The following is a 12,063-nucleotide window of genomic DNA, read 5'->3' as shown; positions in this document are numbered from 1 at the left end:
ATTTCTGAATCTCCCTTTGCCTTTTGATTTCATGAACCTATTGAACCTCTTGATTAGTAGACTCAAATTTTCATCTTCTTCTGAGTCTTCATCTTCCATTTTGCTTTTGTTCTTTTCTATCTCAGATTTGAAGGCTAGAGTCTTTTTCTTAGTTTTTGCTTCTTCTTCATCTAGTCTTCCGAGGTCAAGTTCATGCTCTCTCAACTTTCCAAATAATGCAGCCATTGTCATTGTGTTGAGATTTTGTGACTCAGAAATTGCAGTCACTTTTGGTTACCAAGACCTGTCTAAAGATTTCAAAATTTTTATATTAAGCTCATCAGTATCGAAAGACTTACCTAATCCAATAAGATGATTTACGATGTTGGTGAAGCGTTTTTGAACATCTACTATTGTTTCGCCTTGCTTCATCCTGAACATTTCGTATTCCTGGATTAAGGTATTCTTTCTAGCTCTCTTAACATCATCTGTACCTTCATGGGTTACTCTAAGTACTTCCTACATTTCTTGTGCAGTTTTACAAATAGAAATCCTGTAAAACTCGTCAACAGTTAAAGCAGATGAAATAATATTACGAGCTTTTACATCATTACCAAATTTTTTCTTATCTTCAGCAGTCCATTGGTCACGGGGCTTTGGTTCTTGCATATTATTAATTGGAACAAAAGGACCAGATACAACAGCATCCCAAATATCTATATCAATAGATTCCATAAAAATTTGCATTCTAACCTTCCAGAATGCGTAATTTTCACCTGTGAATAGTGGTGGTCTATTGATAGAAGCACCCTCTGCAAAGGTTTGATGTGATCCCGCCATTTGAATGACTATCAAAGCAAGCTCTGATACCAATTGTCAGAGCGGCTGCAGCGGAATGGTTAGCGTGGAATAACAAACCAAGAGGGGGGGGGGGGGAGGGTGAATTGGTTCTTACTAAAAACGTGTGCCTTACAAATTTCTACTCAATTAAACTTACTTAGCAATTAATAATAACAATAAAATAGAGTAAGGATGAGAGAAATTTGCACAGATGATTTTATCCTGGTTCGGATCTTACCAATCCTACGTCCAGTCGCTTATCTCAAAACAAGATAAACAATTCACTAATCACAAAACAATTACAAACTACAATCACAAAGATACAATTTGTAAAAGTTTAGAAAACACCTCTTTTGATGCCACAAGAGATGAGACAACACCTCCTTTGAATCTTCACAAAGGATGAAACACTTCCTCCGAATACTTCACGAAGGATGACTTTCTCTTCCGAACACTTCCTTAGATACACCAAGGATGAAACCAGCTATTCCTCTATCACCGTAGCAATATTTCACCAACTCTACAGACAGAGTTTCCTTAGCTGAGCAAGAGCACACAATTCTCAAGAGTTTCTTAGTATTTGAGCACAAGGGAAGAGTAGTAGTTGATCCCTTGAGAGGAAAATGAGAGTCTATTTATAGACTCATCCAAAGGCTCTTCCATTCTTCGAAAATGAGCCATCTGACTGTTTTAATCGATTAAATCAAGTATTAATCGATTAAACTAAGTACAACGGCTAGTTTTTCAAATCTGAAACCCCTAACGGCTAGTGTTAATCTATTATTCTTAGGTTTAATCGATTAACTAATCGATTATTTTAGGCTTTAATCGATTATTCCAGTGCAACGGCTAGTCTTCAACTCTGGAACCTCCAACGGACTGTTTTAATCGATTAATCTCAAGATTAATCGATTATGTAATCGATTAAAACAAGCTTTAATCGATTAATCCAGAGGCAATTTGGTTTTCAGTGTCAGCCTCGTTTTAATCGATTAATACCCATTTTAATCGATTAAAACAGTGCACTTTGGACACTGGTTTTTGATTATATGGTATGGAATTACATGGAATCAAAAACACTAAATGTCCAAGTCCTAGACACTAAATTACAATTATTACAAAAGCTTTTCCATAGCAATACAAGTCTTCATAACATCTTGATTTCTTCTTGACTTGATTTGGACATCATCAAAACTTCATCTTCATTATTTTGCTAACATTAAGGTGAATTTGGTTAAAGAAGTGAAGAAGAACAGAAAGGGAATCAGAAAAGACATCAAAAAGTGCAAAAGGAGAAGCCGCAACCACCGCTCAGCGATAGTTTACCGTTGAGCGGCACTCAGAAACCCACGTTATCTCCGCAGAGGGGTGAAATGGCCGCTGAGGGGAAGAATCGAGCTCGCGCACTTACTGCTGAGCGGTAGTTTACCGCTGAGCGGCACTATTTTGGGCTTGGGCCTAATTTTCTGTATTTTACGAATAGTATATAAGCTTTAGGTTTTCCTAGGGTTTGTATCTTTGGCTGGGACGAAGCAAACACTCTCTTTTCCACCCCTTTGAAGGATTATCTTGGATGCTCAGGCTACCTCTCTACCTTTCTAGGGTTTTATCTTTCATTCTTTCATTATTATTCAACTAGATTCACCATGAATATGGTGAACTAAACCTTGTATTGTTGTTGGGGGATCAATGTAATCTTGTGAAACTCTCATATATGGAATTTGTGTTTACATATCTTATTTGAGATACATGCTTTCTTTCATCATTAGTTAGGGTTTTTCTTCTTTGCTCAAAGCATGCATTGTTTAACTCATTTGATGTCATGATTATTGATTTTATCGATATGGGAATGTACGGGGAAGTCTAGATCCGGGGAATTTCTCCCAGTAGTATATTGGTTGCCTTTAAGCTCCTGCACTTCATAATTAATTATTAGGAATGCTAGGAATCGTATGAACTCGTAATTAAGGATAGGCCTTCTAGACAAGGTGATTTAGAGAGTGGCATTAACATTGATGAAAAGATTGTTGAATTCCTAAAGTATATGAGAGTGGATAAGATGAAATTGATAACCCCAACAACATACTCATCCATATAATTCATTTCGTGTTTGTTTTAATCTTTTGGCCATTGATCACATTCATGCATACATGTTTAATTACTGTCTTTTGCATTAAAACTACAATCAATTGTTCATAAGTCTTAAATAATCAACAAATTAGATAACTAACTAGGCCGTGAGTCCTTTGGGAAAACGATACTTGGTCTTACCTAGTTTTATTACTTGATACGATTCGGACACACTTGCTGATTGTTAAACAAGTTTGTGGCGCTGTTTTCGGTGTTCATAAAATTGTCATCACTATGTCACTGACCTAGTGAATCATAAATGGTCAGTGGTATTGGAAGGCAGAGCCATGCACACAACTGATTATGAAGACTCTATAGATATACTTGAGACAAGCTCCTTCTCATCAAGAACCATTGAAAATAAGGTCGATGATGTACCCGATGAAATACATGCAACTCGATGTGATCACAACAAAGGCATATGGGATAAAAAGGTGTCTTAGCATTATTTTAATTACTTGTACAATTTATTTATTTTGTCTGTTCTAAATATAATGTACTAACACTTTGTAAACAGGTATGACGAGCTCTGGATCAAGTCCGGCGGGAGGAGAGGGTAGATCTGTGACTCGGATGCCTGATGCCACATCCCGTCGGGTTAATGAGAAACCAGTGACGGTGGACTTTGATCCTCGAACATTTGTGCCTATTGGGGCACATGCAACATCGTTCAAAAGTTACTTGGGCGTGATGGCAAAAGCACATGTCCCTATTGTCGCTACCTGTTGGGATGATGTCCCACAGGTTGACAAAAATCTACTATGGCAGGATATTTTAGTATGTTTAAGATGTTTTACTTCCATCATTGACTTATTTTTGTTGATCATGCTTTAACATTAATTTTGTTTTTAACAGGAAAATTCGAATATCCCTAGTGATGAGAGGATAAGGAAGAAGATTTTATCCCACATTGCAGTCCGGTGGAGGGACTTCAAGACGAGAATGACACGTGAATACGTCTTTGGCTCTAAACAGAACGACACTCCTTGTAAAAAATATAAAATAACTGAGGAGGAGTGGGTGCAGTTTAAAGAATCTAGACTTACTCCTGAGTGGCAGGTATGTTTTTTAATATTTTGCTCTAGTCACACAAGATGTTAATTTGTGATTCATGCTTAATGATTTTCATTTTTTCATAGGTGAAAAGGATAGCCACCCAGTAGAGGAAGAAGCTTAATGATACACCACACATTCTGTCACGTGGTGGTTATGCGTTATTAGAGAAAAAGATAAGAAAATGTCACGCTGAGGAGTTAGGTCTTGAGTCACCTAATCTAGCACCTCCACCAGCCAGACATGAATTGTGGAAGGCTGCACGGACAAAGTCCAATGGCCATTTTACATCCCAGTCTCCTCAGGAGATATCCTAGAGAATTGTAAGTGGAAACTTTTAACTGATTACCATAGTTCATAAAAAATTATCTAACAAACTTTTTAATGTGTCTAGCTTCATTATGATATGCAGGATGACTTGGTTGACAAACAGAGTCAAGGCACATTTGTGGCACAAGGTAGGGAGGACCTCCTAGTAGCAGCCATAGGTCGGCCAGACCGTCCAGGTCGTGTGCGTGGTGTTGGAGGAGTTGTTGGATTGAGGGACTACTTTGGCCTTAAACCAAGAAGCACAAAAGCTGTGACTCAGGAAATGGTTAGTAGCATCAGGCAACAGGTGCAAGTCGAATTAGAGCAAAGCATGGGTGAACGCTTCAGAATGCTCGAAGAAAAACTTGCGATGATCACCCAACAACAGCAGCAACAACAACAACAACAACAACAACAACAACATCAACAACAACAACAAGAGCAACAACAAGAGCAACAACAACAATCACAACAGGAGGACGCCCCTACAGATCCTACTACACCTCGTGTGAGCACCAAAGGCTCATGCTCTACTGCAGATCGTACTGATTACAATATTCAGTATGAGTTTTTGGTTGATGAAGATTCTTCGCGCGTAGTGGCCGTGGGACGACAGATTGCAGGAGGCCAGACCATTCATGGTGATCCTTTATTGCCCACTCACGCGCAGGTAATGATTGATGATCCAAGAGACCCCCAGGCTCGAGTGCCATTGCCTACATCTGTAATCCAATTCGTGGGGGAGGCCTTAGGCACATTCATAGCTTGGCCTAAGGCTATGATCATGCCATATTTTGGCCCACCAGCGGTATTATATTCTTCTTTTTATTATCTTAAATCTTCAAGTTATAATTAAACGATTCCTAACTTTTGTAAATGTGAGTTGCAGGTCTACCGTCCTAAGAAACAACCAATTGCTCAACCTGTGAACGAGGCTGGTGAGGAAGTAGAAGACCATGATGCTATATCCATATTGACCTTCAGATTAAATAAGTTGAGAAATGGACCGGTAGAGATGTTGTGGGAGTTAAGAACTTTGTGCCTCGAGTGCCATGTTCCATTGTATATTAATTTCGATGATGCTTATGAGATCATTGGTGGAGAAAAAATGCTCAACATTTCATGCATACAACTATGGTGCATGTAAGTTTTTTATTTGTTATTTTCCAATTTGTATATTAGTATTATTACTTTTTAATAAATATGCTTAACTTTATTCTTACAGGTACATGGACACCATCGTAGTTGAATCAGGTCGGGTGTCAGTTTATGGCTTTCTTGAACCTCAGACCATTCAACCATCTGGAAACACATTAGATTCCAGAAAATCATATATTCAAACATGGATGACTGAGTCTAACAGAGAGATATATATCGCGCCATACATTGATGCGTATGTGTTTCCCAATATTGTCAACTTTTATCAAATTTTAATCAATAAACTAACTCATTAGTTGTTGGTACATGACAGGGGCCATTGGCAACTCATGGTGATCATTCCAAAAAAAGCACAAGTTATATGGTTTTGCTCTCTTCATAGGAAGATTAAAGCGGAGTTGAAGTGCTTGATACAAACGTAAGTATTACATTCATTCTTATCAATTTATTATGATATTAATTTATTAACTTATGTTTCTAATGTTTCAAATTTGTTTAGAGTTGTGACTAGGACCAGAGGACAACAACTTGAAATTATATATCCTAAGGTTGGAATTCATTTATCTTTAACCTTTAATTTTCGTAGTCAAATTTAAACCATTACATTTGACTAAGTTCTTTCACATGTTTAGTGTAATAAGCAGAATGATTCCTGGGTATGTGGCTACTACATCATGTCATGGATGAAGGCAATCATCTGAGCAGAAATCAGAGGGGAATGGACTGAGGTAAAATTTTACATTTGAAAATCTTAGAAATATCAATAAACTTTTGACATTAAAATGAATATAATATAGTAAATTTTCCTTGATTATGCAGCGGTTCAACACTACCTCTCCATTGTCCACTTCAGTAATAACGACGATAAGAGAGGATTGGACACGATATTGGAATAAACATTTTAAATAGCTATATAGCTTTAGGTTTTTCCTTTCATGATAGTAGCATTTGCTTACTTGTGCAACTTTTAAAATGTTAATAAATTATTGTGAATAGATGAATACTGTGAATAGATGAATGGAAAACTGGGTTCTTTAAAGTTTTGATGATAGCATCAACGTCTTTTAGTTTTACTATTTAATTGGAATTGATGATAGCATGGTTTAAATTAATTAATTCTGTGAATATATATGAATTGGAAAACTGGTTTCTGTATTTCAGGTTTGGTTGAATGAGCTAAACTGAATCAAATCCAAAAAAAAAACACTGAATGTAACGTCGAAGTGTACACCATTTGACGTTCAAACATTGACAATAACGTCCCATAAATACAACTTCGACGTTAATCTTACGTCCATCCCCTTATGCTCAACGTCAAATATTCCTTTATATATAAATATTTATTTAAATATTACGCAAAAATTGACGTCTTCTCTGAACTTCGACGTGAACATTACGTCCTTTATCATCCGCATGGACGTTAAGTTTACGTCCATTCCCTACTACATAAGACGAAAAATCTTACTATAAATATATATTTATTCAAATATTGAACGTAAATCTCTTCACTAACTGACGTAACCTAACGTCGTTGCACAAAGTAGACGTTATGTTTACGTCAAATATCGATATAATCGACGTCAAATTGTCCTATTAACGTCACCTCTTAATCTTCGACGTAAACGTTACGTCACCCGCTATGACGTCGGTGTCTAATTCGTCGTTAAAAGCTAAAAATAAACGACGTAATACGCTGTTTTTGCACTAGTGTAAACAATGCTTGCTTAGAGCAAAGAGGAAAAACCCTAACAACTAATGAAAGAAAGCATATATCTTAAAGATCTTAAAGAACAAATTCAATACGTGAGAGTTTCAAAGGATTACATTGATTCCCCAACAACAATAAAGGTTTAGTTCACCATATTCATGGTGAAACTAGATGAAATACAATGAAGGAATGAAAGATAGAACCCTAGAAAGTTGAGAAAGGAGCTTTAGCATCCAAAGTCCTCCTCTAAGGGGAGAAAGTGTGTGTCTCTGCTTCGTTCCAGCCAAAGTTACTAACCCTAGGAAGACTAAAGCCTTATATAGACTTCTAAATATTACAGAAAAATAAGCCCAAGCCCATAAGAATGCCGCTTAGCGGTAAGTGCGTGACTTCTATTCTGCCCCTCAACTACAGTTTTGCCCCTCAGCGGTGACTGCGGGTATTCAAAGTGTCGCTCAGCGGTAAATGGCGCTGACCGGTACTTGTGGCTTCTTCCTTTTATGCACCTTTTCTTCCTTTTCTGAATCAAACTCCTAGTTCCTTCACTTCTTTCACTCAATTCATCTTAAAACCTGCAAAAACAAAGAAATCAAGCATAACACCTGTCCAACTCTCTTATTTCCAAAACAACTCAACGGTGACTGCGGGTGGACACCTAAGGTTACGTGGACCTCCGAACTCGCTTCGGAATCGGACAAAACAACGAGGAAAGAAGAGTTTGATATTTTTTGGGAGAGGCTAACACCTCGTACAATGTGCTTCTCGGCCGACCATGCCTCAACGCTTTTGGAGCCATCATATCAACTCCACACCTGAAGATGAAGTATCCAATAGACGAATGGATTATTTGCACCGTCCGGGCCGATCAGAAAACGACATGTGAGTGTTATGCCACATGACTTAAGCTGTATCCCCGTATAGTCAAAACAAGGGTAACGCCTTCAGAGGTGGAAATGGTAGATCTGGATTCGCGGACTAATATAAAGGATCAGATGAAACTTTTGAGGGATGTACAACCGATTAGAGTGGGTAAGAAAGACTCCCAACTTACCACCATAGCTAGAGGGTTGGAATCTAACACCGAGCAGGGCTGAAGTCCGTCCTCTGGCACAATCGAGACCTTTTTTCTTGGACAACACCTAATATGCTCAAAATCACCCCTTGGTCATGTCACATAAGCTGGCGCTTTTTAAGGAGGCAAGGTGATGACAAATTTATGAACACCGAAAACGGCGCCACAAACTTGTTTGAATCTCGGCAAGTGTGACTGAATCGTATCAAGTAATAAACTCGGTAAGACCAAGTATCGTTCTCCCAAAGGACTCACGGCCTAGTTAGTTATTTGATTCGTTGATTATTTAAGACTTGTGAACAATTGATTGTAGGTTTTTTTAATGCAAAAGACAGTATGTTGTTGGGGTTATCAATTTCATCTGATCCACTCTCATATATTTTAGGAATTCATCAATCTTTTCATCAATGTTAATGCCACTCTCTAAATTACCTTGTCAAGAAGGCCTATCCTTAATTACGAGTTCATACAATTCCTAGCATTCCTAGTAATTAGTTCTGAAATGCAGGAGCTTAAAGGCAACCAATATACTATTGGGAGAAATTCCCCGGAGTTAGACTTCCCCGTACGTTCCCATATCGACAAAATCAATGATCATGACAATGAATGAGTTAAACACTGCATGCTTTGAGCAAAGAGGAAAAACCCTAACAATTAATCAAAGAAAGCATGTATCTCAAATAAGATTTTTAAACACAGATTCCATATATGAGAGTTTCACAAGATTACATTGATCCCCCAACAACAATACAAGGTTTAGTTCACCATATTCATGGTGAATCTAGATGAACAATGATGAAAGAATGAAAGATAAAACCCTAGAAAGGTAGAGAGGTAGCCTGAGCATCCATGATCTTCCTTCAAAGGGGTGGAAAAGAGAGTGTTTGCTTCGTCCCAGCCAAAGATACAAACCCTAGGAAACCCTAAAGCTTATATACTATTCGTAAAATTACAAAAAATTAGGCCCAAGCCCAAAATAGTACCGCTCAGTGGTAAACTACCGCTCAGCGGTAAGTGCGCGAGTTCGTTTCTTCCCCTCAGCGGCCTTTTCACCCCTCAACGGAACCAACGTAGGTTTCTGAGTGCCGCTCAGCGGTAAACTGCCGCTGAGCGGTGGTTGCGGCTTCTCCTTTTTCACTTTTTAATGTCTTTTGTGATTCCCTTCCTATCCTTCTTCACTTCTTTCACCAAATTCACCTTAAAACCTGCATAAAACACTGAAATCAAGCATAAACCTGTCCAGCTCTCTTAATTCTAAAAATATAACCAAAAGCATGATTTCAAGCTAGTTTCTAAGTGTCAAATGTTGCTTTTAGTATCAAATTTAAGCATGAAAATAACAGTTTTTCAACTGTTATCACAAGGTCAATCGCTCAACAGAAGAGAAGAATGGAGGAGGAGAAGAGAACAACGATCAAAGAGGAGGTTGGTGATAACGGTTGAAAATACCGTTATCTATGATTCAATTTTGATATTAAACCAACTCTTTCTGACTTAGAAGCTTGCTTGAACTCATGTTTTTAGTATAGTTTTGTGAATAAGTTAGTAGAGGGTATACTTGATGATTTTATCACTAAATTCCTTTGATTTTGTAGGTTATTGGAATGATTTAAAAGAGGAGTTAAAGTACTAAGGAGTTGGAATGTAGAAACAGAGAAAAAGACGCATTGCATAGAAGTAAAGTTGAGGCTGAGCGCCAGTTTCATGTATCGCACAAAGCTTGAGCGCGCTTTTAGGGGCGCTAAGCGCCAGTTTCTCGCAGTTTCTCCTGGTCGCCCTAAGAAAGGGCGCTGAGTGCCAGCGATGTTGGCCCATGATCCAATTCAGCTATCTTTTGACATAATTGACACAAACTCATATTTTTCCAACTCTCTAGAGGTAGAAGTGGATGCGGAAGCTCTCTTCTTCGATTTTTAGGGTTTATCTTTCATTCTCATTCAATTGTTCATCTAGTTTCCCCATGACAAGGGGAACTAAATTCAATTTGTTGTTGGGGGATGATGTTACCTTGTGAGCTCTCATGTATTTGTATTGATTCCAATTTATTTATGCTTCTTTCATTAATTGTTAGGGTTATTCTTCTTTGCTTTATGCTTGTTATGTTTAACTCATTCATGACATTATCATTGGTATTCGTGAGATGGACACATACGAGGAAACCTAGATCTGGAAAATTGCTCCCAACAGCAGTATTGCCTAGACATAGAGATATGAGTTTTGGTTATCTTAAGCTTCTAATCGTAATGTAGAATTAATTACTAGTGATACAAGACATTGTGATCTAGTAATTAAGGATAGAATTTCTTTGCCGAGACATCGGGTTTTAAGTAATTTAGAAAGTGATATTAACATTAATAAAGAAGAAGAATTCATATATGCATTAGAGTAAACTAGGTGAAATCTAAACCCCAACAACATATTCATCTCATATTTTCAATATCATCCATTCATCTTTGTGTTTTCTTTAATTGATTAAATTTGCATTCATATTTACTTTCTTGTTTTGCATTCAAAACCCTAAAATTGTTCTTCAAAGTCTTAATTAGTTAAGTAATTACATGATTGTTTAGTGCCGTGAGTCTCTTGGGAAACGACACTTGGTCTTACAAATTATTATTACTTGATGCGATTCAGTACACTTGCCGACATCTTAACAAGTTTTTGGCGCCGTTGTCGGGGACTAGTGGTTTAAACTATACTTTTGTGTGATTTTTAACCGATTAGACTTTATCTTTAATTTTATCTTTTTATCTTTAATTTTATCTTTTTTTTTTTATCTTTTTCTGCTAATTGGGTGCTCGAGTGTTTTGTTCTCTAGTGTATGCAGGGTACAATTCGGACTAAAAGCACAAAAGTCTCTGAACCTTTTTTTGCAGGTCTGGACAATAGCAGAAGAAAAAGAAGGAACAGGACGTCTAGAGAACTTTTCCCTTCTCCTGAGACTCTTTAACAACCTTCACCTCAAAGATCTGACTAGAGAACATAAAATATGGCTAAAGAACATAATGGTAGACGTACCCTGGTAGATTATGCAACACTCATTTATCCTCATCATTTTAATAGCATTGCAAGGCTGAGGGTTAATGCTGCAAATATGGAGATGAAGTCTGCTTTCACTAGTGCAGAATTGGCTTTTAACGTCTCCCCATAGACGTCCGTCCACAAAAGCCCCAACGTATATAATTGACCGGTGGCATATTCGTAAATAAGTGAAACTCGAGACGTCCGTCCTTGGTCGAGCTGGACGTTTATAATATTATAGACGTCCGTGGGATGGGGACGGACGTCTACTAGCCTCCCCATGTCAGCCCTTAAACGTCCGTCCTGTGGCGAGACGAACGTTTATAATATTATGAACGTCCGTCTCGCCCCAAGACGGACGTTCTAAGGGCTGAACAAGTGAACGTTTCAGTCTCAATGGTCAGCCCTTAGAACGTCTGTCGTGGGGCCAGACGGACGTTTATAATATTATGAACGTCCGTCTCACCCCAGGACGGACGTCTAGTAGGCTGAACAAGTGAACAATTCAGTCCCCATGGTCAGCCCTTAGAACGTCCGTCCTGGGGCCAGACAGATGTTTATAATACTATGAACGTCCGTTTGGGGAGGAGGGACGTTCTAAGGGCTGAACAAGTGAACGTTTCAGTCCCCATGGTCAGCCCTTAGAACGTCCGCCCTGGGGCCAGACGGACGTTTATAATATTATGAACGTCCGTCTGGCGAGGACGGACGTCTAGTAGGCTGAACAAGTGAACGTTTCACTAGGCTGAACACTGAACGTTCACTAGGCTGAACACTGAACGTTTCAACTGCC

The sequence above is a fragment of the Vigna angularis genome, chromosome 9, assembly GCF_016808095.1.
Source record: "Vigna angularis cultivar LongXiaoDou No.4 chromosome 9, ASM1680809v1, whole genome shotgun sequence".
NCBI classification, from domain to species: domain Eukaryota; kingdom Viridiplantae; phylum Streptophyta; class Magnoliopsida; order Fabales; family Fabaceae; genus Vigna; species Vigna angularis.
Note: the sequence above shows the minus strand (reverse complement) of the source record.